At 47.6% G+C, this 27420-nt stretch overlaps 1 protein-coding gene across 4 annotated transcripts in view; it reads left to right on the top strand.

Moving 5' to 3' along the window:
* Positions 1-3143: 3143 nt before the first annotated feature.
* The window catches only part of FHL2 (four and a half LIM domains 2), a 47098-nt gene continuing 22821 nt past the window's right edge, over positions 3144-27420 (top strand). Inside the window, exon 1 of one of the 4 annotated variants that reach the window (XM_044925728.2) lies at positions 3144-3286. The gene's annotated coding sequence lies outside the window, so the exon portion shown is untranslated. Of the gene's footprint in view, positions 3287-24749; positions 25214-25375; positions 25531-27420 lie in introns of those variants that run through there. The other 3 variants (XM_044925727.2, XM_044925726.2, XM_006067896.4) reach the window with 3 other exon arrangements.

Here is a 27420-nt window from a genome sequence, read left to right as displayed (position 1 = left end):
GAGGACGCATGCTCCGTGGGCACCTCAGGTCTGCTTCCTCCAACCCCCCTTCACCCCGACCCTGCTCTGATTTCTTCCCATGTTTGGGAAACTGGCCTGAGACTGGAAGCACCCCTTCTCAGCTGAACCCATGAGTAGCCCTGAAGTCAGAGGCAGGTAGGCTTTAGAGGGACTGTCCAAGTGGGACTTGGGCTTGGAACTGTCTGGAGGGTAGCTCAGCCTCCAGGCTCTGGCCCTGGGGAAATCTGTATAGGCCCCCTCCTGTATCAGTGACTTGACACAGAGCTTTTTTTTTTGCTTCTCTGGGTCTTGTTATGGCATGCAGGGTCTAGTTCCCTGACCAGGGATCAAACCAGGGTCCCCTGCATTGGGAGCCTGGAGTCTTAGCCACTGGCTGCTGCTGCTAAGTCGCTTCAGTTGTGTCCGACTCTTTGCGACCCCATGGACTGTAGCCTACCAGGCTCCCACATCCCTGGGATTCTCCAGGCAAGAACACTGGAGTGGGTTGCCATTTCCTTCTCCAATGCATGAAAGTGAAAAGTGAAAGGGAAGTCGCCCAGTCATGTCCGACTCTTTGCAACCCCATGGACTGCAGCCTACCAGGCTCCTCCATCCATGGGATTTTCCAGACAAGAGTACTGGAGTGGGGTGCCATTGCCTTCTCCACTGGACAACCAGGCAAGTTCTCAACATAGCTCTTTGAAACCACCCATTCTGTGCCTGAGGGCTTCCCAGGTGGTGCTAGTGGTAAAAAATAATAAAAAATAAAACAACCCGCCTGCCAGTGCAGGAGACGCAGGTTCACTCACTGTGTCCGGAAGATTCCCTGGAGGAGGAGATGGCAACCCACTCCAGTATTCTTGTCTGGAGAATTCCATGGACCGAGAAGCCTGGCGGGCTATAGTCGGTGGGGTCCCAAACAGACAGACGTGACTGAAGCGACTTAGCGTAGCACACAGCACATTCTGTGCCTTAGACCAGGTCCTGTTTATAGAGGGGGCAGACCCGCTCTAGTCTCTGCATCTAGAAAAGGAAGTTTCAGAGGGTGGGGCCCCTCTGTACCACAACCCCTGGAGCCCAGCGGGAGGGGAGGCCCCTTACCATTACACACAGCAGTGAAATCTGCTCTACCCACACAGGTGTGGAGGTCAAACACGTAAAAGGAAGTTGTCATCAGGCATACAAATCCTACAAATAAAAGGCACGAAGCGCCTTTGTCCTGTCCTGTTAGAGCATGAGTGGGGATGTTAAGTCAGATGGTGTGACCTGGGCTATGGGTGTTCTCTATCACCCCTATTACATACACGCTCTTACGCTCGAACTGCTCTTTCTCTTAGTGTTTTTGTTTTCTTTCCTCTCTCCTGCTGACTTACCTACCTTGGCCTTGGTGGGGGCTCTGGAGGCCCTCTCGGTCTTACTACATCACATGGTCGGCACCAACATAAAGAAGAGCTGCTGAGTGCTATGGAGGTCTTTCCAGAGGCTGGGGAGACCCTGAGGAATCCCATAATTCTGAAATAAATGTGGTTCCTTAATGCAGAGGTGCAGCAAGCTCTCTTCTCAGTCTCAGAAATTTAGATTTTAAAAGGAGTTGAAGTTCTTATTATAAAAGCAATATGAGAGCATTGTAAACAATTTAGAGATGGTGCATAAGCCAAAGAAGAAAGTAAAATCAGTCATAATTCCACTATCCAGCAGGCATCCTTTCAGAAGCGGGTGGACAAGTGAATGCAGCCTGTTACAGCAAGTACCCCATGTTCCCCTTCAAGTGGCTACTTGCTTAGTACCGGTGATCGTATACTGTTTCTACATCATTAAACCCTCTTCCACAGCCTGGCTGAAGTTTGCCATGTGTTTCCTTTATGGACTTACTTTTCCTTGTGTAACCAGCCCTCTGTTTTTAGTGATTCCAGTTGCTTCCAGCTTTTCCCAATTATGAAATGAACTGCAAGAAATGTCCCCTTAGGACTTCCCGAGCAGCTCAGCAATTAAGATACATGCTTTCCAAAGCAGGAGGTGCAGGTTTGATCCCTAATAAGGGGGCTAAGGTACCAGATGTCTTGCAGCCAAAAAAGCAAAACATAAAACAGAGACAATATTGTAACGAATTCAACAAAGACTTTAAAATGTGTGTGTTTGCATGCTAAGTCATTTCAGTCATGTCCGCCTTTGTGTGACCCTATGGACTATAGCCCACCAGGCTCCTCTGTTCATGGATTTCCCAGGCAAGAATACTGGAGTGGATTGCAATGCCCTCCTCCAGTGAATCTTCCCCACCCAGGGATCGAACCCTTGTCTCTTGCATTTCCTGCATTGGCAGGCAGATTCTTTACTGCTAGTGCCACCTGAGAAACTTGACTCTAAAAATGGCCCACATCAAAAAATATTTTTAAAAGAAAGAAATGTCCTCTTTGCTGCATCTATGTTCACATCCATGGCTCCCTTCTTAGAATAAACTCCCAGACCTGGGACCCCTGACTTCACACAGACGGCAGTCCCAGATGAAATGCTTTTAGGAAGAAATTCAGTGAGTAAGAAATGTAGGGATGAATGAGACATGGCTGCTCCCCCCAGTTAATCTTCTCCCTTCTCTTCCAGCATATTATTTTGAAAGACTTTCGTAAGATTTCATTTTCTTTAGAGAAAATTACTCGAGGCTCTATTAGCCTGGGGTGGAGAGATTGGGGCCAGGACTTTCTGTAAATGTATCCAAGCTTCCCGGATGCCCAGGATTGATTAGACCCATTCCTGGTCTTCCCAGAATCTTCACACAAACAAACACCCTTAAAGCTAGGGATGGAGTGGTGGGGGGATGGGGAGTAATCAGCTGAAAACCCATGGGGACCACAGAGGGCTGTGTGTGCTGGGGGAGCTTCCTCTGGCTCCTGGGTCTCAGTGACAGCCCCCTAGCCCAAGCGGCTCACCGCCTGGGGGCCTCAGAAGCTCTGCCACTTTTTGGACATGGGGAGATTGCTTCCTGGTGCTCTGGTTCTCCTGCCCCTCCCGCTGCATCAGTACGTGCCAGGCCTGGGATGTCCTTGAGGCTGGAGGGCCAGATGGGGAGCTGGCAGTCCCTCTCATCTAGGGGCTGAGGCTCCTTTAATTTGCATACCTTAAAAGGCTTGCAGGAGCCAGGGGTTGGGTTCTTATCTCCTGTGCGCTGGACCAGCCTTATTTATAGCCCAGTTGGCCGGCCGCTGCCTGAACATTGGGGTGAACCCACAGGCTGGTGGCCCCAGGCTCCTGTCCTCCACTCTGGTCAGGCTGGAAGGCAGAAACAAGACAGGTAAGGTGCCCAGTTCTCTCCTTTGTCCCCTCCCTCACAATTCTCCCTCTCTATATGTACAGCCTACATCCTAGCTGTGCAGGGGTGTGTCCCAGCCCGGGGAAGGAGCTTGCTGGCCCTGTGGACTGCAGGCTCCAAGCAGGGACCCCGAGGATAGGCAGGGGGAGCTGGCTCTCCTGCAGCAAAGCTCCAGCTGTTCCCAGAGCCACAGGAGGGACACACGGGAACACAGAGAACACGAGAGCACCACTGTGCCTCTTGCATCTTACTGTCTCTCAGTGAGAATCAGGAATTTGCACCGAGTTTTGAACACCGAAATCTTAAAAAAAAAAAAACAAAAAAAAACATTAAATCAACATTGAAAGGGGGAAAAACCATGGTGAGCCATTTCTCCCTGACAGAATTTCTGAATGGCCTGGGGTAGAAAGGTCAGTTACTGATGAGTCTGATTATGCTGGGGAAAGGTGTGTATACAAAATGACTGGTTACGGCTGATGGTTTAAAAGTACAGATCACTGTGGTGTGCTTTCAAAAGGAAACGCATTAATAACTTACTAATTTCTAGAGTGGGATACAGGCAAAAGGCAAAATACTTAGTAATGCTCTAATGTTCAGGCTGAATACTGATAGAATGGCACATACCTGATAAAAGGTATAACAGGTATAAACATCCTCTAGCCAGACCCTGAGCAGGGCATTTGATCAAGTCCAACCTAAAAAGAAAAAGAATTGAGCTCAGTTATTTAAAAATAATTCTGAGGTCAAAAGAGAAATGAATGTCTGTGTTATTGGGCTAATGCTACTTCATCTCATGTGAAAAGTGAAAGTGTTAGTCACTCAGTCGTGCCTACTCTATGCGACCCCATGAACTGTTGCCCACCAGGCTCCTCTGTCCGTGGGATTTCCCAGGCAAGAATACTGGAGTGGGGTGCTATTCCCTCCTCCAGGGGATCTTCCCAACCTGGGGATCAAACCCTGTACTGCAGGCAGATTCTTTTAGTTTTATTGTTTGTTTCTTGAGGAATGCTATTTGAGTCTTGTTTTATTATTGGGTTTATAACAACAAGATGAGCTGTTATAAAGTCGATTACATTTTGGGATCCATTCTATCAGAAAAATATTTTGTTTTTAATGGAGTAGCCAACGAATCAACTCAAATGATTGCACTGTAGAGCCCCTTTTTAATATTAAGGAAATATTAATGTCACACTCTCCTGCAAAGCTGAATACTTTCCCATAAAGTGTACCATGACTGCTGACCCCTATCTCACCTGTCTTTGAGGACATTGTGAAAATTTGGGTTTCGTCGTACTGTTAGTGTTTCTGATGAGCTGGGGTCCCTGAGGCTGGGCCGCACATTTCTCTCTGCTTCCTTCTGCTCCACACAGGCACCTACACACTTCCTGTTGTTGTTCAGCTGCTAAGTCAGGTCCGACTCTGTGACCTCACGGACTGTAGCAGTCTGGGATCTTCTGTCTCCCACTCTTTCCTGGAGTTTGTTCAAATTCATCCACTGAGTTGGTGATGCTATCTAACCATTTAATCCTCTCTCACCCCCTTTCCCTTTTGCCTTCAATCTTTCCCAGCATTAGAGTCTTTTCCAATGAGCTGGCTCTTCGCATCAGGTAGCCAAAGCACTGGAGCTTCAGCATCAGTCCTTTAGTAAATACTCAAGGTTGATTTCCTTTAGGATTGACTGGTTTGATCTCCTCAATATCCAAGGGACCCTCAAGAGTACCTAAAATACTCCTGTGTGTGCATGCATGCTAAGTCACTTCAGTCATGTCCAACTCTTTGCAACGCTACGGACTGTAGCCCGCCAGGCTCTTCTGTCCATGGGATTCTGCAGGCAAGAACACTGGAGTGGGTTGCTGTACCCTTCTCCAGGGGATCTTCCCGACTCTGGAATCGAACGCTTGTCTCCTGTGGCTCCTGCCTTGCACACGGATTCTTTACTTTGAGCCCCCAGGGAAGCCCAAAACACTCCTACTGGTCCCTAAAACATTCCATATTTAAAGATAGATGTCCAAAATGCACTGATTTTAAATTCTCTTCTCCTTATTGGAAAAGACCCTGATGCTGGGAAAGATTGAGGGCAGGCGGAGAAGGGGGTGACAGAGGATGAGATGATTGGATGGAATCACTGACCCAATGGACATGAGTTTGAGCAAACTCCAGGGGATAGTGAAGGACAGGGGAGCCTGGCGTGCTGCGGTCCATGGAGTCACAAAGATTAGGACACGACTGAGTAGCTGGGAGGGATTGGGGGCAGGAGGAGAAGGGGATACCAGAGGATGAGATGGCTAGATGGCATCACTGACTCGATGGACGTGAGTCTGGGTGAACTCCGGGAGTTGGTGATGGACAGGGAGGCCTGGCGTGCTGCGATTCATGGGGTCACAAAGAGTTGGACACGACTGAGCGACTGAACTGAACTGAACTGAACTGAGCAGCTGAACAACAACAACGAAGTCTTGGAGACAGATTTCTTTTCTCCTGAATCTTTACCGACTCAAGTGAGCCCCCCTCAAACATCCCCCTCTCTGTACAGGGCTTTGCGCCGTCCTTCAGGCAGGAGCTGAGGAAATGCTTTCCCTTCTGGTCAGCTCTACAAATGGGAGTCTTCACCGAAAAGGGAAAAGGCAACCAAAAAAACACAGAACAAAACACAGCAACCTGTGCCATTTCCCCAAGAGGGAAGGGCCGTATGGGTAGAAGTCTGGGGGGAGCGAGACTCCACCCTTCCCCTGCAGCGTCTCCCTCCCCACTGCATAATTCACTTTCCTTCTATGCCCCCAAATGAGTTAAAACACGCAGCCTGAGGACCCGGCCCCTTAGGCCTTGTTTCAGGGTCTCTGCAGCCGTGCTGGGCTTCCAGCCTCTTCCTGTAATTTGGGCGGAAGGGCTGGGGTGGGGGGGGCGGCACAGGGGTAGGGGGTGTGCTCATGGGTTACCCCCACATCAAAGACTGCCTTTTCTGTGACTGCTGGCCAGGGGAAGGGAGAAGAGGGGGTGCAGAGCTGAAGGGAGCAGGCTGTCTGGGAGGAGGAAGAAGCACACTGCCAAGGTATTTTAATAGACGTGCTGGTCTCATTCCTGGCCATGTGTTTCTCATTCTGATTTTGGTTACTCTTGCCTTGAGTTATGGAGCTTTGTTTCTTGGTTTAGGTGACTTAGATGCAATGGCTTTTCCTTTTTTATAACTTTATTTTTGGCTGTTCTAGGTCTTCGTTGCTTCACGGGCTTTTCTCTCACTGCAGTGAGTTGGGGCTACGTTTTGTTGTGTTGTTGGACGTCTCATTGCAGTGACTTCTCTTGTTGCAGAGCACAGGCTCTGGGGCTCATGAGCTCTGGCAATTGTGGCTCCCGGGCTCTAGAGCACAGGCTCAGTAGTTGGGGTGCATGGGCTTAGTTGCTTCACAGCGTCCCTTCCCAGACCAGGGATCACACCCGTGTCTCCTGCATTGGCAGGCAGATTCTTTACCACCACGTAAACTTTGCTACTGGTTTTCTACCTCAAAAATGAATACTGACTTTTTCAGAGTGGGGCTGAGGTTGGTGGTAAGTGACCAAGACAGAAAGTGTGTCGCCTTTCAGAAGGCAGGGAATTCCCTCTCCCTCTTTCTGGTGGAACTAGAGAATGTCTATTTGCAAAACCCAGGGGACTTTGATCAATACAGATGGTAGAACACATCCATAGTGGAAGCGCCGATGGTGTGATGGTGGGGCCCTTCTGCTAAAGAGGAAGCAGCCCTCTCCCCAGAGGCGCAGGACATGGGGACAAGCAACCCCCCACTGCAGGAATATGGTGTACACACCCTAAGGCTCAGCAAGCACTTCCACTCTTCTCCTCTAAACAGGAGGAGTTATATTTGTCAAGTGTCATGAAATACGCTTTTGAGATCCTCGAGTGGCTTCTGAATAGCTGACAGTTGAGCTCCTGTGTCCAGGTTTCGGTGAGCTGCCCCATGGCCTGTGTTGGAGCCCTGTTGCTCTCCCGGACTTTCCTAGCATCCAGGTCTCGGGAACTACCTGAAAAGTGAAAGTGTCAGTCACTCAGTCATGTCCGTGCAACCCCATGAACGTAGCCTGCCAAACTCCTCTGTCCATGAAATTCTCCAGGCAAGAATACTGTGGTGGGTTGTCGTTTCCTACTCCAGGGGATCTTCCTGACCCAGAGACTGAATCTGAGTCTTCTATATGGAAGGCTGAGTCTTTACTGTCTGAGCCACCAAGGAAGCCCAGTTCTGGCAGCTACCTAGTTCTGTGGCAAAATATAGAAGCATCTTTACTCCTCTGGGAGCGAAGATCAGAGAAGGAGAGGGAAGAGGGGCCCAGGGACACCACTGCCTGGATCTGGCCCATCTGAACTGCAGGTAAAGGGCAAGAAGTGACAGAGAAAAATTAAAGCCCTGCTACGGAAGACCTCACCATAGTTCCCTAGACACTTGGGGAACACAGTGTCTACTGAATGGAGAAGTCACATGAAAAACAGTCAGACTGCAAAGATTTTGGTATCTTGATCAATGCAACCCATAGAATAACTGATCCAGACAATTATTGTCTCAATCAGTCATCAAATAAAGAGGACACAAAAATCACCCTCGAGACATAATTTGATTGCTATCTTAAACTGCTGCTGCTGCTGCTAAGTCGCTTCAGTCGTGTTCTACTCTGTGCGACCCCATAGATGGCAGCCCAGCAGGCTCCCCCGTCCCTGGGATTCTCCAGGCAAGAACACTGGAATGGGTTGCCATTTCCTTCTCCAATGTATGAAAATGAAAAGTGAAAGTGAAGTCGCTCAGTCATGTCTGACTCTTAGCGACCCCATGGACTGTAGCCCGCCAGGCTCCTCCATCCACGGGATTTTCCAGGCAAGAGTACTGGAGTGGGGTGCCATTGCCTTCTTCAATCTTAAACTGCAGACCATATGTAATTTCACTGAGATTTCTTTCATCTGGGGCATTCTGTTGTCAGAGATAAGACACATCTGTTTGGGCGAAAGGAAATTGGTAGAAAATTTATTTTAATAGTCTTGATGGTTTTAAGTGGCTATAGATTCATGTCTAATCTAGAGCTATCATCCTGTAATGAAAAGGTGAATCAAAACATGAGGAGACTGACGAAAAAAAATAGTCCGTCCTCGTTCATGACCTAGGGTTCACGTCTCGGTTTTGCTTCCTCCACGCTCTATCTTCTCTGAGAAGCACTCACTGTCCATGAACGCCAGTCCCAGCCATTCCCACATGTGTGCACACGTGACCTTCATCTCTGCATCCACCTTGACACCAACTTGGGAAAGCAGGGAATTGGTTATAGTTTGTTATTCTCACCAGTGATGTGCATGCTCATCATTGTGTTGTGTTGTTACTCAGTCATGTCCACTCTGCAACCCAATGGACTGTAGCCCGCCAGGCTCCTCTGTCCATGGGGTTTCCCAGGCAAGAATACCGGAGTGGGTTGCCATTTCCTCATGCAGGGGATCTTCTGACCCAGAGACTGAACCCGTGTCTCCTGCATCTCCTGCATTGGCAGGTGGATTTTTTACCATTGAGCCACAGGGGAAATTCAGAAGTAAAAGTTTATGTTGACAAGTACCTGAGATGGCTATGCAACAGCTCTCTTTTCCAACCATATATCTGTGTGAAGCTGCACTATACTTTGACTGTAAACACATCTCTCAAAAGATGAAATGTAGAAGCTGGTATGAGACCCGCCAGCCATCCAGCTATCTTCTATTAAGACTGATACATGAAAGAGATTTGCAAAATACTTTTCTTTTTTTTTTTTTTTTTTACTATACAGTAGGTCCTTCTTGGCTATCTATTTTTTTTAACTTTTTATTTTATATTGGCTATAGCTGATTAACAATGTCATGATAGTTTCAGATGCACAGCAAAGGGACTCAGCCATACATATACACGGATCTATTCTTCCCCCAAACTCCCCTCCCATCCAGGCTGCCACATAACATTGAGCAGAGTTCCCTGTGCTGTAGAGTAGGACCTTGCGGGTTATTCATTTTAAATACAGCTGTGTGTACATGCATCCCAAACTCCCTAACTAGCCCTCCTCCCCATCTGGAAAGTGAAGTCTTACCACTGGACCACCAGAGAAGTCCCTTTGTAATTTTTAAATGAATTAACTTTTTCTTTCTCCATTTTAATTTTTAATGTAGTTAAAAAAAGAAAAAAGCTATTGGACTAACTCACAGAAACAAAAGCTCTCCTTTGGGATCCTGAATAATATTAGAGTGAGTGAAGGGGTTCTGAGAACAAAGGTTGAGGATAACTGGCTTAATTAAACTTGAAATTGGTTAAATATGATTGCACACATGGAGTTTCAGCTCCCTTAATGTCCCTCACCTACCCCATCGTGTGAAGCACTTTGTCAGAAGCACATGTTTGGGCTTAAATAATCTAGACAACGGGACTGTACAGGATGTGTCCTTATTGCCAGTGACCCCTGTTGTTCCACTTGGGTGAAGACCACAGAGGAATCCTTCAGGGGAGCTGGAATCTCTTGTGCCTTTAAGGAATTTGCTTTGGCGACTATTTTTTGTTGTTGTGATCTATTTTAGGAACAAAAGCTCATCAACCTTATTTTCCCAATACAGACTAATGTGGTTTTCACACACAGTTTTTGTTCTTGCAAACAGATTATTCCACTGCCTATTGTGGAATCACTTTCTTTGTCTCTCTTTTTTTTTTTTTTTAATTAGTTATTTTATTTATTTTTGGCTGTGCTGGGTCTTCGTTGCTGCATGGGCTTTTCTTTAGTTGCAGGGGTTGGGGGTACCATAGTTGCAGTGAGCAGGTTGTCTTTTTGGTGGCTTTTCTTGTTGCAGAGCACAGGCTTTAAAGTACAGGCTCAGTAGTTGTGGAGCATGGGCTTAGTTGCTCCATGGTATGCGGGATCTTCCCAGATCGGGGATCAAACCTCTGTCTCCTGCATTGGCAGGTGGATTCTTTACCACTGAGTCACCAGGGAATCCTTCTTTCTCTCTTTAAAGGCATTAATAAATTTTATTCTTTAAAGACTATTTCAATTGTCATTGCTCTGATAACAGGAATTTTCATTCATTATTCTATTTTGTTGAGTAGATATCAATGAACATGGTTGCAAAATTCAAAAGGTACAAAAGGAGGAATACAGTAAATCCCCTGCAACGAATGAGTTCTAAGAGTGCGTTTGTAAGTTCAATTTGCTCCTTAAGTCTGAAGAAGTTAGCCTAGGCACCCAATTACAAAATCTGCTATAAAATACTGTACTGTAATAGATTCATAACACTTTTCATATAAATAATACATTAAAAAGCAAACACAAAAAATAAGGGAAGCATCTTTAATCTTATAGTCCAATACCTCTAAAAGAACAGTAGTACCAGTTACATCACTGCTACTTCTACACTTGTTTCTGGACATCCTGGGCTTGAAATAAAGATGTCATACTATTGTACTCTATTTGCTGTTCAGTTGCTTAGTTGTGTCTGAGTCTTTGCAACCCCATGGACTACAGCACGCCAGGCTTCCCTGTCCTTCATCATCTCCCAGAGCTTGCTCAAACTCATATCCATCAAGTCGGTGATGCCATCCAACCATCTCATCCTCTGTCCTCCCCTTCTCCTCCTGCCTTCAGTCTTTCCCAGCATCTGAGCTTTTTCCAATGAGTCAGCTCTTTGCATCAGGTGGCCAAGTATTGGAGTTTCAGCTTCAACATCAGTCCTTCCAATGAACACTCAAGACTGATCTCCTTTAGGATGGACTGGTTGGATCTCCTTGCAGTCCAAGGGACTCTCAAGAGTCTTCTCCAACACCACAGTTCAAAAGCATCAATTCTTCGGTGCTTAGCCTTTTTTATGGTCCAACTCTCACATCCATACATGACCACTGGAAAAACCATAGTTTTGACTAGACAGACTTTTGTCAGCAAAGTGATGTCACTGCTTTTTAATATGCTGTCTATGTTTGTCATGGCATCCAGTCCCATCACTTCATGACAAATAAATGGGGAAACAGTGGAAACAGTGCCTCACTTTATTTTGGGGGGCTCCAAGGTCACTGCAGATGGTGACTGCAGCCATGAAGTTAAAAGACACTTACTCCTTGGAAGGAAAGTTATGACTAACCTAGGCAGCATATTAAAAAGCAGAGATGTTACTTTGTCAACAAAGGTCTGGCTAGTCAAGGCTATGTTTTTTCCAGTAGTCATGTATGGATGTGAGAGTTGGACCGTGAAGAAAGCTGAGCACCAAAGAATTGATGCTTTTGAACTGTGGTGTTGGAGAAGACTCTTGAGAGTCCCTTGGACTGCAAGAAGATCCAACCAGTCCATCCTAAAGGAAATCAGTCGTGAGTGTTCTTTGGAAGGACTGATGTTGAAGTTGAAATTCCAATACTTTGGCCACCTGATGTGAAGAGCTGACTCATTTGAAAAGACCCCGATGCTGGGAGAGATTGAGGGCAGAAGGAGAAGGGGATGACAGAGGATAAGATGGTTGGATGGCATCACCGACTCAATAGACATGAGTTTGGGTGAACTCCGGGAGTTGGTGATGGACAGGGAGACCTGGTGTGCTGCGGTTCATGGGGTTGCAAAGAGTCGGACATGACTGAGCAACTGAACTGAACTAAGTTTGTCATAGCTTTTCTTCTGAGGAGCAAGAATCTTTTAATTTCATGGCTGCAGGCACGATATGCAGTGATTTTGAAGCTCAAGAAAATAAAGTCTGTCACCGTTTCCATTGTTTCCCCATGTATTTGCCATGAAGTGATGGGACTGGATGCCGTGATTTTAGCACTTATAGAGGATGCACGCATGTGACAATGTACACCAGACATGTGAACTAACTTACGTGACTGGACATGTAAATACAAATTCACATCTTTGAAAATTCTCAACTTGAAGGTTGTATGTGGGGGACTTGATGTAGTGAAAAGTGATTCCTTCCCCATCTCCAGGCTCAGTCTCCTCTGCAGAGGCAGCTGTGATCACCAGCTAGAGACTCATTTAACCTGGGAATGACCAGCCCTCTCTGATCTCAGCCTTGAGTGCTCACTGGTGTGTGTCTTGGGTGAGGCCATGTTGACACTGATATCTATAGACCTGAGTGGGAAACCCTCGCCCACAGGATAAAACTCCCTGAGGTGGCACTTGGGATTTCCACAGCCCGCCTGCACTCCCAGCCTCTTTCCTGGCTGTGTCACGCTTGACGTGCCACGGGGACCTCGGTGCCCCGTTTTTGTCAGCCAACTGGCCACCTCGTGCCCCACTGTCAAGACTCAGATCCAATGACGTCTCCTCCAGAGGTCCATCCAGAGGTCTCCTCCAGGACCATGTCTCAGTCAGCCAGTCAGCATTCTCCAGAAATAAATCTCCAGGGATTTATTATTGGGGGAAAAAAAATGGCTCATGTGCTTATGAAGCCCGAGAAGTTCCCAGCCCCGAAGACTGAATTGACAGGTTACACCCCAAGAGAGCCTGTGTTTCAGGTCTAGTACAAAAGCAAGATGAATACTGATGTCCCAGCTTGAAGGTCATCACGCAAAAAGAATTGTCTCCTCCTCAGGGGAGAGGCAGGCTTTTTGTTCTCTGCAGACCTTCAGTCAGTCTGATGGTATCTACCAGTAGGATGGGATCTATCCCGCATAGGGAGGGCAAGCTGATTAACTCTACAGGTTCCTATACTCATCGCATCCAAAACCCCCCAGAATAATGTTTAACTGAATATCTGGGCAGCCTGTGGTCCCACCAACTTAACACATAAAATTAGCCATCACAGACCCTCAGGTTGGGCTAAGGGCCTTTTGTATTCTCATCACTTTCTATGAATGCACTTTTCTGTAATTTTTCTTAACCATCTTTGGTTATAAGTGTACACTGTAGTAGTGTTAGAAATATTCACATTGTTGTACAACAAAGCTGCAGAACATTTTCTTCTTGCAAAACTGAAACTCTATATTCATTAAACAGCTCCCTGTCCTCTTCTCTCCCCAACCCCCGACATCCACCGTCTACTTCCTGCCTCTATAAATTTGAATATTGTAGATCCCTCCTATAAGTAGAATCATTCAGCATTTTTCCTTTTGTGACTGGTTTATTTCACTGAGCATAATGTTCTTAAGGTCTTCCTCAGTGGATCAGTGGTAAAGAATCCTCCTGTTAATGCAGGAGATGCAGGAGACACAGGTTCAATCCCTGGGTTGGGAAGATCCCCTGGAGGAGGAAATGGCAACCCACTCCATTATTCTTGCCTGGGAAATCCCATGAACAGAGGAGCCTGGCAGGCTACACTCCATGGGGTCGCAGAGAGTCGGACAGGACTGAGTGCACACATCTGCACAGCAATGTCCTCAAGGTTCATCTGTGTTGTAGCTTTTCATGAACGGGATTCTCTTCCTTTTCAAGACTGGATAATCTTCCACTGTTTGTATAGACTATATTTGGTTTATGTATTCATCTACTGGTGAATACTCGGAGGAGGGAATGGCAACCCACTCCAGTATTCTTGCCTGGAGAATCCCATGGACAGAGGAGCCTGGCTGGCTACAGTGCATGGGGTCAGCAAAGAGACACAACTGAGCCACTGAGCACTATGAATCTTTGAGTTGCTCCCATCTCTTGGCTGTTGGGAACTCTGCTGCTATAAACACGCAAGTGTTTCTTTAGACTCTGCTTTCGACTCTTTTGAATATATACCCAGGGGTGGGATACACTTCCTGTATCTTAACCCAGATGGGATTGTATTGGGATTTCATCTCTACCACGCTGGCACCCTCCTTTCTAGTCGAGCTGGACTGTGGGCTCTGGGAGCGATAGCCCAGGCTTTATTCATCTCAGTGGCTTGCTGAGGATGACTCACTCGGCAAACAGCAAGTTCCTGCTCAATCACTTCCTCTTGCCTCCCCCCACCTTCAATCCAATGGCTTTGAGAAGGATGTCGTCTGAGCTTCTAATATCGAAGCAGTGCCAAATTCCAAGACCCTTCACAAATTTTTGAACAATCATTCACAAGCCGAACCAGGCAGGAGTCAGCTTGTCCTCTTGGCAGAGGAGAGAGCTGAGCTGAATTATCTGCTTGTTGGAAAAGCACAGTGGGGCACTTCCATGTGGCTCCAGACCCCGGGGGAGGCCAGACGGAACTGGGATGCTGCAGGTGGATCTTTCATCCCCTCTCTGCCTCCTCTTTCTTGGGCGAAGAGTCCTCCATAGGCACTTCAAAAATAGTATCACATGATTTACTAGCTTCCTAAATAGGTCTCTGTAAGAGCAGACCAAGTGCGAACTAACCTGATTAGTCCTGGGCTCAACTGTACTAACCATTTCGTTCAACAAAGATGTAAGTCACCATGAACTTGAGGCCGCTCCAAGCTGATAGATGCCCTCTCTCTTTCCTCAGCTGCTCTCCCACGGGGCTTACAGTGTCCTGGCCTTGCTTGGAAAGGCTGGAGCTGAGTGTGAAGCTAAAGTGTGGGGAGATTTGGGGTAACTTCCTCTTTGTCCTCGGATTGGTTTTTGATTATTCAGTCACTAAGTTGTGTCCGACTCTTTGTGACCCCCAAGGACTGCAGCATACCAGGCTTCCCTGTCCTTCACTATCTCCTGGAGTTTGCTCAAATTCATGTCTATTGAGTCGGTGAGACTATTTAACCATCTCATCCTTGGAAACCACCCTGATTTCCAGACATTGCTTGTGAACAGTGGCCTTATTTGCCCTCAGAAATGAAGCAGCCATGGGACTTCCCTGGTGGTCGAGTGGTTAAGACTTTGGCTTCCAGTGCAGGGATTGCTGGTTCGATCCCTGGTCGGGTAGCTAGATTCCACATGTCTCCTGTCCAGAAAACCAAAACATAAAGCAGAAGCAATATTGTAACAAACTCAATAAAGGCTTTAAAAATGGTCCACATCAAAAAAAAAAAAAAAGTCTTAAAAAAAATGAAGCAGCTAAAGCAGCCCTCTCCCACTTCCCCAGTGGAAGCTTCCTTTCACTTGCTCTGGCCACCTTCCCACCTTCCTTCCCTCACTTCTGTCTGTCTGTCTTGCCAACACTGTCCCCTCATGCATCCATCACAGCAGGCCCCTGCAGACCCTTCACTGAGTCCCAAGGCTTTTCCTGCCACTACATCCAGCTGCTTCCTGGCCCCACCAGGAGGGACCCCACAGTCACCCTGGCCACCATGGACTCCCACCCTTGCTCTGCTCTCCTGCATCATCTTGACTGCAAGGCCCGCCTCCCATCGCCTCCCCTCCTGGAGTTTCAGGCAGAAAAGAATCCTCCCAGACCCTAAATCTGAATCCATACCCATCTCACCTTCCTCTGCCAAACAGGCATCACAACGGCAGTCAAAAATAAATAAATAAATAAAAAGGAGCAAGAAAGAAAAGAAAACGTGTTGAACGGTGATGGTGAATCAGGGATATCAAGTGGACATCCATTGACTCTCGGCGTTTCCTTCAACTGCTTGCCGCAAGTCCTGGGGACTCGAGGGACCCAATACTCATGTAGGGAACTAGATGCACCACCAAAAAAAGGGAGGAAGATGGATTTGAGCCCATGCAAGTTTAAAGAGGTCAGGGAGCCTGTGTATGGCAAGGCCACCTGCCAGGTGAAAAGAGAGCTTCAACTGCTGAGAAGAAGGGGAAACAAAGAAAGGAAGGAGGATAAGAAGGAAGGAAGGAAGAGAGAGAGGGAGGGAGGGAAGCACCTTGAATGCTAGGACAGTGAGACGAACGTTTGGATGCCTGACAGTAACTTGCCCCTGGCGCATCCCTGCAGGAGGCGTGTGACCAATCTTGTGCGATTATAGGGTAATTGCTCAGCATCTAACTGGACAGAAGTTTCCAAAAATGTTTATGCAGCAAGGTTGGACCAGAATTTTAAAAGATGTTTTGGGGGACAAAGAGTCCCTTCAAGGAGAGGCTGAAGGTCAGATGTTTTAGAAAATCTTTTCCTGGTTTTTGAACAGTCTACTGTTGCAATGATGTAGAAAGAAGCTTGGCTGTTTCGGAAAGCCCTGCCATGGCTCTGAGGTCTGGAGTCAAAGCACTTTCTGAAAGAGGTGGAAAATAGTCCTTAACTTGTTTTATTTAGAAGAACAGAAATCAACTTAAAATACAATTCTTTGGTATATTCAAATTTGCACGGTGGTAAAGAACCACTCATGGGAGACATTACAGAAATCTTTCAGTTATTGATTAGCCATGAAAATGAGTTGAAGAAAAACTAGATTAACCCTTTAAGGTAAGAAGTGAGTGGTATATTCTTTGTCTCACAGGTCAGGTGGGGTTGAGGGCGTCTCTTATTGTTCATCACTTAGTCGTGTCTGACTTTTTGCAACCCCATGGACTGCAGCACGCCAGGCTTCCCTGTCCTTCACTATCTACTGAAATTTGCCCAAGTTCATGTGTATGGAGTGGGTGACGCCATCCAGCCATCTCCTCCTCTGTCGTCCCCTTCTCCTCCTGCCCCCAATCCCTCCCAGCATCAGGGTCTTTTCCAGCGAAGGTCTCTTGCCTGTGGTCATATATACACATCCTCCATCAGAGCTCCTGGCTTGGAGCCCTGCCCATGCCCACCCAACTCCGCCCCCCCAGGGCCTGGCACCCGGCTCTTCCTGGCTAGGCCACAGGTTTTCTGTTAATGACCCTGATCTAGGCGGAAATAGTACAAAAGAACTTTGGGATTTTAAAGTTTTAGTGTTGACTCATAAAGTTACTTCACAAAGAACAATTGTGATTTCAGTGTGGTTTAAAATCGACATTCTGAGAAATAAGTGAGGCATGAGGGGCCCCCTTGGCAGGGATGCCAGGAAGGATCATCAGAGGCTGCAGGTAAAGTGCTTTGGGGGACCCTGACATGGTGCCTTTAAAACAGGGTTTTGCCAGGTTTGCACAGACCTAGGATATGTATATGTCCTTTAAATAGATTCTAGACTAACAGACACATGGAAAAAAACAATTGCTGGCAAGCAGAGAGGTGAATCGGGGCTTCCCAGGTGGCTCAGTGGGTAAAGAAGCTGCCTACCAATGCAGGAGACATAAGAGACACGGGTTCAATCCCTGGGTTGAGGAGATCTCCTGGAGGAGGGCATGGCAGCCCACTCCAGTATTCTTGCCTGGCGAATCCCATGGATAGAGGAGTCTGTGGTGGGCTATAGTCCATAGAGTTGCAAACAGTCAGACATGACTGAATCAACTGAGCACAGCATGCAGAGAGGCGAATGGATTGCTACAGAAAAGGGCTGGAATCAGAAAAGAAATGATCCCAAAGGAAAAGAAAGAAGCAGAGTTCTTCTGGGCCTAGAGTACAAATAGCTTCATCCATCACAGCCCAGCATTTCCTGCTCCGAGGCGGACCCAGAGGAGCCATGGTGTGACGGCCTCCTCTCGCTGGATGTTAAGCCTCAGACAGAGGCAGTTCCTCCTGACTTAGCAAGGCTCCCGGGGACTTGTGTCAGTTGCTCAAACACGCAGGAACCAACCAACGATGCAAAGTTCGATCCTGGCACTGCTTGTGGATCCAAGTCAGACATGTCTGGGGGCTTTACGGCAGCAGTCCCCAACCTTTTTGGCATCAGGGACCAATTTCATGGAAGACAGTCTTGCCTTGGACATCCAGGGTGAGATTGGGGACCCCCTGCTTTACATACTGACTGTTTGCACCCAGTAAGTCAGTTTATGGAAAGGGGAGTGTGCAGAAATAGGATGTGGGAAAGCAGGCGTCTTTCTTCCTAACCAGAGGGTGGTTAGGAAGGGGTAGGGGCAGTGTCTATCTTTTATGCCCACCTATGCTGTATGCCAGTCCCATCCAGACTCTTTGAAACTCCCTGGACTGCAGCCAGTCAGGCTCGTCTGTCCAGGAGATTTCCCAGGCAAGAATAATGGAGTGGGATCCTCCAGGGGATCTTCCTGACCCAGGGATCGATCCCGAATCTCCTGTGTTGGCATGTGGATTCTTTACCACTGAGCCACCTGGGAGAGCAGAGCTTTTTCTGACCGACTGCCAGGCACAGGAACAACATGGGTCCTTCAGGAGTGAGCTATGTGGAACCACTGTAACCCGACCAGGTTCCTTCCTTTTGCTCCACCAGCTCAGGGGCACCAGCAGTGTGCCACCCTGCCTTTGGGGCCAGGTCCCAGAGAGGGTTTCCTGTGATTTCAGGAAGAGGGAGCACCAGTGCCCTGAACAGCCACAGGCCCTGCCTCCTGAGCCTGCTCCCTTCCCCTCTCCTTTTTCCTCCCCGCTCCTCCCTTCTCCCCTCCCCTCCCCTCCTGGGAACAGGGCCAGCCTTTAGTTCTGAGACACTTACTCCCTGCCCAACCACGAGGCAATTACAGATGATTACCTCTGAATCAGGGGCAGATCATCCAGCAGCTTCCTGCCCCAGGTTGCCGTGGGTGGAACCAACTGCCAGTGAGAAATATCTCTTTAATCTACTCTGAAGATCTCTGTTGAGATGGTGGTTTAGGGTGACTAACCCTCTCCTCCTGGTGGGGGTGAGGGAGGGGGTGCCACAGAGGTCTGAGTGGGCCCACTCTCTGGGAAGCTGGCCCTCCTCTAGGGGTCAGGAGGAGAGAGCTCAGCTTCAGCGTTTGCATCACCGAGACGCATCTGGAACTTCTTGCCTGTACGGGTTGCACCTTGTACTTCCTTCACAAGCCGTGCCTACCTGCCTAAGTGGTACTTGCACTTGGATCCGAGTCCCTGGGCCTGGTCTGTGATTAGTCGATGCTCCCCGCCCCCCATAGAAGTCTCTGGTAAATTACTGAGTCCAGAGATAGGAGTCCTTGGTGAGCGTTTCACCTCAAAGCATGAGCAGTCGTCAGTATCGCTGGAGGCTTGTTCAAACAGAACCCGCCTGAGAAGTTTCCTTTCACCAAGTTTCCAGTGATCCTAACGCTTCTGGTTCCAGATCACCCAGAGGACCACTGGCTGGGCTTCCCTGCTGGCTCAACAGTAGAGAACCTGCCTGCCAATGCAGAAGACGAAGGTTTGATTCCTGGGTCAGGAAGATTCCCTGAAGAATCCCTGGACAGTGGAGCCTGGCGGGCTGCAGTCTATGGGGTTGCGAAGAGTTAGACACGACTGAGCGACTAAACAACAACAGCCCCACAAAGTCTTCCCTCTCCTTCACGTTCCTTGCTGCGCCTCTCCCAAAGCTCTGCAGTGTTGGCTGGGGCAGGATTTCAGGAGAAGCGAAATAAACCCAAGAACAAGCTGAATGACCCATCCGCATTGCCACAGAATCCCTGTCCCAGGAGAGGGAATTTCTTAATTTTGTCCTTCTATGCACTCGACTCAGATCTATATCAGAGAATTGTTCTCTCAAAAAGACAGTCTTTTATCTTGAAAGCAGGATCTAAAGTGTCATCCTTCCTTCCGACAAGAATGAAGTCTGTTTACTGATTTTTGTTTGTGGAGATGCAATTGACATATAACCTTATACTACTTTCAGCGTGATTTGACATTGGCATATATTGTGAAGTGATGACCGCAGTAAGTTGAGTTAACATCCCTTGCCTCACAGTTTTTCTTGTAAACAGAACTTCTCAGTTTCTGTTTACAAGAACTTTTAAGTCCTGACGTCTCTTGTGTGCACCGTGTTACGTTCAAGTACACCACACAGCGCTGTTAACCGTGGTCACTGTGCTGTACATCAGATCCCCAGGACTTACTTATCTCACGCAGCAAGTCCCCTACATACAAGCCTTCAGGTTATGAACTTTCGGAGGTGTGAGCGTGCGTTCACACGTCCAGTCACGTGACTTGGTTTGCACGCCTGGCGTGTGTTGTCATGTGCGTGCGTCCTCTACAAATGGTTGTGCTTTCGTGCACTTTACTTGCTACTGTACAGAGAAGAGTCGTACAGTATCTTTATTTGAAGGCCAGGATGTCTGGAAGCAAATGTCAAAGCCCTGGTGATGTAGCTGGTACTACTGTACTTATCAAAGTACTCAACCATAAGATGAAAAACGCTTCTATATTTTGTGTTTCTCATGCATTATTTGTGTGAAGAGTATTACAAACCTACGACAGTACAGTACTCTATAGCCGATTATGTTACATGGGTACCTAGGCTAACTTTGGACTTAGAAACAAAGGGGACTTACGAATGTGCTCTCAGAACGGAATTAGTTCATATGTTGGGAACTTACTGTTACTGAGAAAAAAAACAATTGTACCATTTAACCACCTTCACATTCCCTTCTTATCCTGGAGTCGTCTCTCCTTTAGCCATGGAATAAAAGCTAGTGTTTACTGAGGGCCTACTATGTGCCAAGTGTGTACTACTGGGAAGTGGTTCATGGGCACCGTGTCAAGGGATCTTCCCAACAGTTTTGCAAATAATATGTCACTGGTCTGTCTTACACATGAGCAAACTGAGGTTTAGGGTTTTGTGTTTGCTTGGGGCTACCAAGCCAGTCACAGGTAGGACAGGGGTTCAAAGCGGGGTCTGATGCCAGTGGTCTGTTTTCTATAATATTCCATCGGCTATCCTATGAACTAACAAATTACAAAATGAGAGATGTCACATATTACAGTTCTTCTATGATCCATCCATTTATTCAAATTCTTTATTTAGTAAGCACCTACCATGCGCCATGTGTTGCAGTCAGGTCCTGGGATTACAGCTGGCCCCCTATCAAAGGGTTCAGCATCTGAAAATTCAACCAACCTCAGATGGTAAATACTTAAAAAAAACAACAAATTAAATCTCAGAAAGTTCCCAAAAGCGAAAACTGAATTTGCCAGGCTGATAACTAGTTACAGAGCATTTACAACTAGTTACATAGTCTATGTATTATAAATAATCTTGTTGTTTCATAGTTGCTAAGTCATGTCCACTCTTTGGGAACCCATGGCCTGCAGCAGCAGGCCAGGCTCCTCTGTCTGTGGGATTCTCCAGGCAAGAATACTGGAGCGGGTTACCATTTCCTTCTTCAGGGGATCTTCCCCACCCAGGGATTGAACTCGTGTCTCCTGCATTGGCAGGTGGATTCTTTACCACCGAGCCACCTGGGAAGCCCTGTTAAGTAACCCAGAGATGATTTAAAGTATACAGGAGGATATAAGCATTTTATATAAGGAACTTGAGCATCCTTGGATTTTGGAGTTCTAAGGGGTCATGGAACCAATATCCTCCGACATGGATAAAACAACTGTACAATGATGTTCTGCTGTAGCCACAAGTTCCAGAAAACAAACTCACTCAGGAGGACGATGCAGATAGTGGAGTGCAGTTCATTACAACGGCAGGCCCAAGGCCGAGTCTCCTCTTAGCCAAGGACTTCGACCAGTTTTGTGAAAACCTTATATACCTTAAGTGTACCTGCCCAAATCCACCTCCCCTGATTCCCTGAAACTAGTCTGAACAAAGGAAAACAAAGATACAATCAAAGTTAACCCGTGATTCATATGCCTTCAGCCTAGGTAGTTAACAGTGGACAATTATCAATAGGCCTGTGGTCATACCCCAATAAGCATAATAGAATGTATGATTCTATTCAGTTACACAGATAATTAGGGTATTCTTCTGGCAACGGAGAGTCTAGGTACAAGCCCTGGGGCTCTTCCCTCAGGGGACTCTGGTTTTCCAGTTGGTATGTTGTTTCCATAGATACTGGGCATACAGCTCAAAGTCCACAGTCAGGCCCAAGATGGAGCCTTGCTTTCAAGATAGAGCCTGTTCTGTCTGTTTCCTCCTTCAATACAAGAGAGAATTTTACAAAATAGTTTCCCAGAATGCCTGGTGAAATTTTATTTTTTAGTAGTTTGTCCTCTGGTTCAAGTTGTTCAGAAAATTACCTCTATCATTAGGCCCAGAATGCATTCCTCTGTCTTCAATTTGTTTTCTGGCAAAACATGTTTGAGTTTCTAATAACTTAGTTTGATAAATTTGTTTCCTATTCCTCCTAATGAAGGAACATGCATTGCTTTAATTTTTAAAATATTTTTAGGATTTCTCTGGTAGCCCACTGGTTAAGAGTCCGCCTTGCAATGCAGGGGACACAGGTTTGATCCCTCGTCCCGGGAGAATCCACATGCTGAGAGGCAACTAAGCCTGTGTGCCACAACTAAGACCCAATGCAGTCAAATAAATAAAATATTTTTATTTTTGAAGGAACAGAGCATTTATAGAGATGAAATTTTTAAGAAAACAAAGGATGCATAGTAAACATGTCTCTCTTCTCCTGGCCCTCAACCCCTCCAAATCTCCCCAGAACAACCATTATTATATACGTATATACTGTCTCTCCCTTCTTTCCTTATCAACACAAATGGTTGGTTACTATTGCGCATGTTAAGTCGCTTTCAGTCACGACCCTATGTACGGTAGCTTGCCAGGCTCCCCCGTCCCTGGGATTCTGCAGGCAAGAATTCTGGAGTGCGTTGCCATGCCCTCCTCCAGGGGATCTTCTCCAGCCAGGGAATGAATGTTTGTCTCTTCTGTCTCCTACATTGGCAGGGGGGTTCTTTACCACTAGCACCGCCTGGGAAGCTCTTTACAAAGTGCCACTTCAATAAACAGTTACCTTGTTCTTCTTCACAGCTGCATATAGAAACAATTCTAAAAGGAACCATGTGATACTGAATTAGGCCCTGTTGATGAACCTATTACATGGTCCAGTATTTTGCTATGACAAACAGTTCTATGCTGACTACTCTTGTGTGTATATGAACTTACACATGAGCAAGTCCACCTATAAGATAATTTACTTTAAGGGGAAATGCTGGGTTAAGGGCAAATGATATGTGCATTTGTAATTAAAATTTTTGATTACTGAATATTTCAAGCATTCAGTAAGCAAAGAGACAAGTACAATGGACTTCTATACACACTCCACCACTTTTCAATTGTTATCATTAATCTATGGCTGATACTATATCATACATACTATATATATATGTGTATATAGTTAGGTCCTACTTATCCCCTTCATCCCAAATTATTCTGAAACAATCCTGACATAGTATTTTTTCCATGGGTAAATATTTCTGAAAAGTAAGGGCTTAAAGAATGTGTGTGTGTAATTTCATTAGCATATCTAAAATAAATTAATATTATTTCATTAATGTCATCATTTGTTAGTATCACATTTCCCCAGATTGTCTCATGAAAAATTATTTTTTCAACAGCTTGTTCTTTGAGTCAGAATCTCAATAAGTTTCATCCATTCACTGCAGTTGGTTAAGTTTTATTTTTTTAATCTATTGGTTTTCTCCTTCACCTCTCTTTCTTTCTTTCTTCTTTTTTCTTCTTCTTCCTGAGTGATATTACTGTAGAAACTGAGTGAATTTGCTTCCAGAGGCTGGATTTTTCTGGTTACATCCCCATAGGGACATTTAAAAAGCTCCTCTATCCTTTAGATCAAAGGAAAAATGTAAAATTAAACTGTAGAATTTCTTAAAATGATCAAGAAAAAACATATCCGAATCTGTGTGGCATAACTAAAGTAGTTATTAAAAGAAAACATAGAGAACTAAATATATCAATCAAAAAATTAAAATAAATGAATTAAACATTCAACTTAGAAAGCTGAAAAATATAGCAATAAAAAATTAAGTAAGCAAAAAAAAGCAGAAAGAAGATAAAATACAGAAATTAATGTTTTATTATTTTTTTCAACTTGCTGAAAAGATTTAGGATCATCATTCCAGACCTAGGTGGTCATTTTGTGATTTACAACTAAATAGACAACAAATGGTACTTCCCTGGTGGCTCAGTGGTAAAGAATTCGCCTGCCAATACAGGAGATAGGGGTTTGATCCCCGGGTTGGGAAGATCCCCTGGAGAAAGAAATGGCCACCCACACCAGTATTCTTGCCTGTAGAATCCCATGGACAAAGGAGCCTGGTGGGCTACAGTCCATGGGGTCGCAAAGAGTGGGACACGACTAAGAGACTAAACCGCCACACCTGACACCATAACCTAGGTTAACTGTCAGAGGGAAAAGGCTTTTATACCCAGTTTGCTCTGGATTTCAAGATGAGGCCTGCTTTGACTGTTAGTAAGAAATCAGGTCCGAACCCACACTTAGGTTCTTGGTGAAAAACTTCAAGGATCAGGGAGGAAGCGGGGAAGGGAATCTTGAGGGGTCAGGTCTGGGGCGAGTCGCAGCCCCCGCGGCCCTGGAGTGACTGCTGGGCGGAGAGCATCTCCTCCCCTGTGGGATACAGGGCTTTGCCTTCCTCAGGCTCCAGGTCAGATCACCACTGCCAGAATCATTCATTGCTCGGGAGGCCTTAAGCAGATCCCTCTGAGAGAAATGTCTTTACCCTCAAGCAGGAGTGTTAACCCTTACCTTAAAGGGGCGAGGGTCCAATGAGATGCCCTGTTAGAGCTACATCTCAGTAGGTGACAGCTAACAGGATGGCGCTGGGGTTCTGTGATTCTACGATGGGGACCCGCTGACACATCAGGGGACACAGAGCATCGAACAGGAGAAATCAACCAGACTGCTTCCCTTCTCCGAGGCCCACTCCTGCTGAACGCGCCACGTCCACCCCCGGGCCTTCTGTGCTGCCTAGGCCTCCATCCGCCCACCTTGCACCCCGGCTACGCGCTAGGACAATTCCAGCCCCGCGCGCCGGGTCCTGGCCGGGCTGCTGTGGCTCTCGCCCGCAAGCCGTGCCGCTGAGCCCCCAGGCCGGGCTCGGGGGTCTGGGATCCAGTGGGGGAGGCGCTTTCTCCAGCTCAACTGGGTCTCCCTGCCCCGGAGGGACCACAGAACATCAAAGAGCGCTCCTCCGGCCTGGAGCGTGGGGACTGGTCCTTCCCGTCCCCTCCCCCGCAGGACAAAGACCCGGCCTTCCCCATTCTTCCTGCCATCGGCCGGCTTACTTGGAGGCACGGGAGCCGCGGGGACTGAGTAGAGACCCCCAGCCCCACCCCGCGCCCCGGCGCTCCCTCAGCTCCTGCAGACCGGGTAAGTGGACGCCCCTCCACCGCCGCCCCGCACCTTCCCGGCGGGGTCGCCGCGCGCCAGGGACCTGGCGGGAGCCCTGGAACCCGCGCCCGCGACGCCCGGGGACGCAGGAAACGCCCGCGGCAGACAAAGGGCCGGGGTCCCCAGCGCCGCCCTGAGCCCGGGGGCGCCCGCCCGCCTGGCCCGCGCCGCCCAGCGAGCGTCTCCTTATTTGGTCAAATGACACGCGGGGTTCTCCGGGCGGGGCGCGCCTCTCCGCGGGCCCAGCCGCGCGGACCTCCGCTCCCGTCCGCCGTCTGTCCGCGAGCCGCCGCGCGGTGAGTGAGCTCCAGTCGGGCCAGGGACTGGGGGCTGTCGGTGGGGGACCTGGGAACAAGGGAACCCGGGAGGAGGAGGGAGATCTGTGGACAGTGTGTGGCTGGGGGTGGTGGGGAACCTGGGAGCAGGGGAGCCCAGGGACAGAAGAGGACTTGGGGACAGCTGGCGGTGGGGGATCTGGGGACGGGAGGTCTGGTGCTGGGGATACCCAGAGAGAGGGGAGCCGGCCATGGGGGGGATCCAGGAACAGGGGAGTTGACCCACGGGGACACCTTAGAGGTACCTTAGGTGGGAGAGACCCTGCCGGGGATGGACCCCACCTCATCCTGAAGGGAGGAGGGCAGCCAGCCTCCTGGAGAGGAGGGCCACCAAGCCAGTGGTCTTAGCACGCTGGCCGAGTGAGTCTGCTCTGGGCACCAGGCTTTTCCTGGGGTAGAAAGGAGTGGACCTTGCTGGTGACCTCAAGCATAGATCAGAACCTGAAACATCAGAGCAGAATAAAACCAAAACGGGCTTAAAAAAAAAACAACACAGTACTCATCTTAAACTGACTCCTGTGATATCTTAGCATACCTGAAATTGCAGGAACAAAGTGTTAAATGTTTCCATTTTAAAGGAAGGATTAATTCTCTTGACTTTCAGATCCCCACTTGGCTTTCCATTCCCATTAGTCTAGCCTGGTCACCTGTGCTGCATTAGGGCACTTGGGAGGCAGTAACCCACCCACCTCTGGGACTTAGAATCCCAAGAACTGTGTTTAGGATCCACCCCCTTGGCGCTAACCCCGCTGATGTGTGTTTTGTAATAATACCTTAGAGGGAGGAGGCTTTCATATCCTGAAGGTGATTTCGACTAAGAAACAAGTGAGGAGAGTCTGAGAAGTACAGGCATTCCTAGGCTGACACTTAAAAGTCCTACAAAAGCAAACAATGAAGAATATTTCATTGTGCAGCTGTATGAATTTTTTCACAGTGTTTTCCAGCCTGTATTTTTAAGCGTCATGAGTTAATAGATGGAATGGGGTTTCCACAGTGTCTATTATCTGGTGAGCTTCGATGCTTCTGCAGAGCTACGTGTTCGCAGGGCTGTGTTGGCTTCCCACCAGCCAGGCATGGTGGGGTAGGCTCAGGTATGGACGTGCTTTGAGGCAGGTGTGGCTCATAGCCTGTGTGCTTAGGCTGGAGCTAGGCTGCCTGGGCTTAGGTTCCCGTTGCTCCCCATCCCTCAACCTCAAGCTGTGCAGTCTTGGCCAGGTCATCTAAACTCATGGTGCTTTGGTTTCCACAACCTGAAAACACAGGATTGGTGGCTTGCTTGCAGGGTTTGTTATAAAGCCTGCCCATCAGAAGCAGTGTACACAAAATGGATATTACCCTTGTTTTACAGATACACTGGAACACAGAGAGATCGAAGTAACTTTTCTCAAGGTTTCCTAGCTTAGAAGCGGTGACTTCAAGAGCAGACCCCAGACAGCTTTAATTTGAGAGCCTGAGTTCTAACCACTAAGCTGAGGGTGGGGTTGGGGTGGGGGAACCTGAACATTTCAATGAGGGTGTAACTGCATACCTTCACCCATGGTTGTTGTTAAGTCACTTCTAGTACTGAAAGAATCTAATTGTAGCCCAGCAGGATATTGAAAAAAAAAAGACTGAAGACTGGGCTCAGGAAGCCTGGGTTCTCTTCCTGTCCTGCCCCGAGGGCCTGTTTCCCAGCCTCTGGGGCTCCGGCTGCCTTATCAGCAGGAGGCTGGAGGAGGTAGCTTACCTAAGCTGCTCTGACTCAGCAGGAGATAACCCAGTTATCTCAGATAACTCAGACCAGGAGATAACCCAGTTCCGTGAGCTCCCATGAACAGAACGAGCCATTGGAGACTTCCTGGTCATTCTCTT

This window comes from Bubalus bubalis, chromosome 12, assembly GCF_019923935.1.
Source record: "Bubalus bubalis isolate 160015118507 breed Murrah chromosome 12, NDDB_SH_1, whole genome shotgun sequence".
Classification (NCBI taxonomy): domain Eukaryota; kingdom Metazoa; phylum Chordata; class Mammalia; order Artiodactyla; family Bovidae; genus Bubalus; species Bubalus bubalis.
The sequence above is the reverse complement of the archived record's forward strand: the minus strand, read 5'-3'. Positions and strand labels throughout refer to the sequence as shown.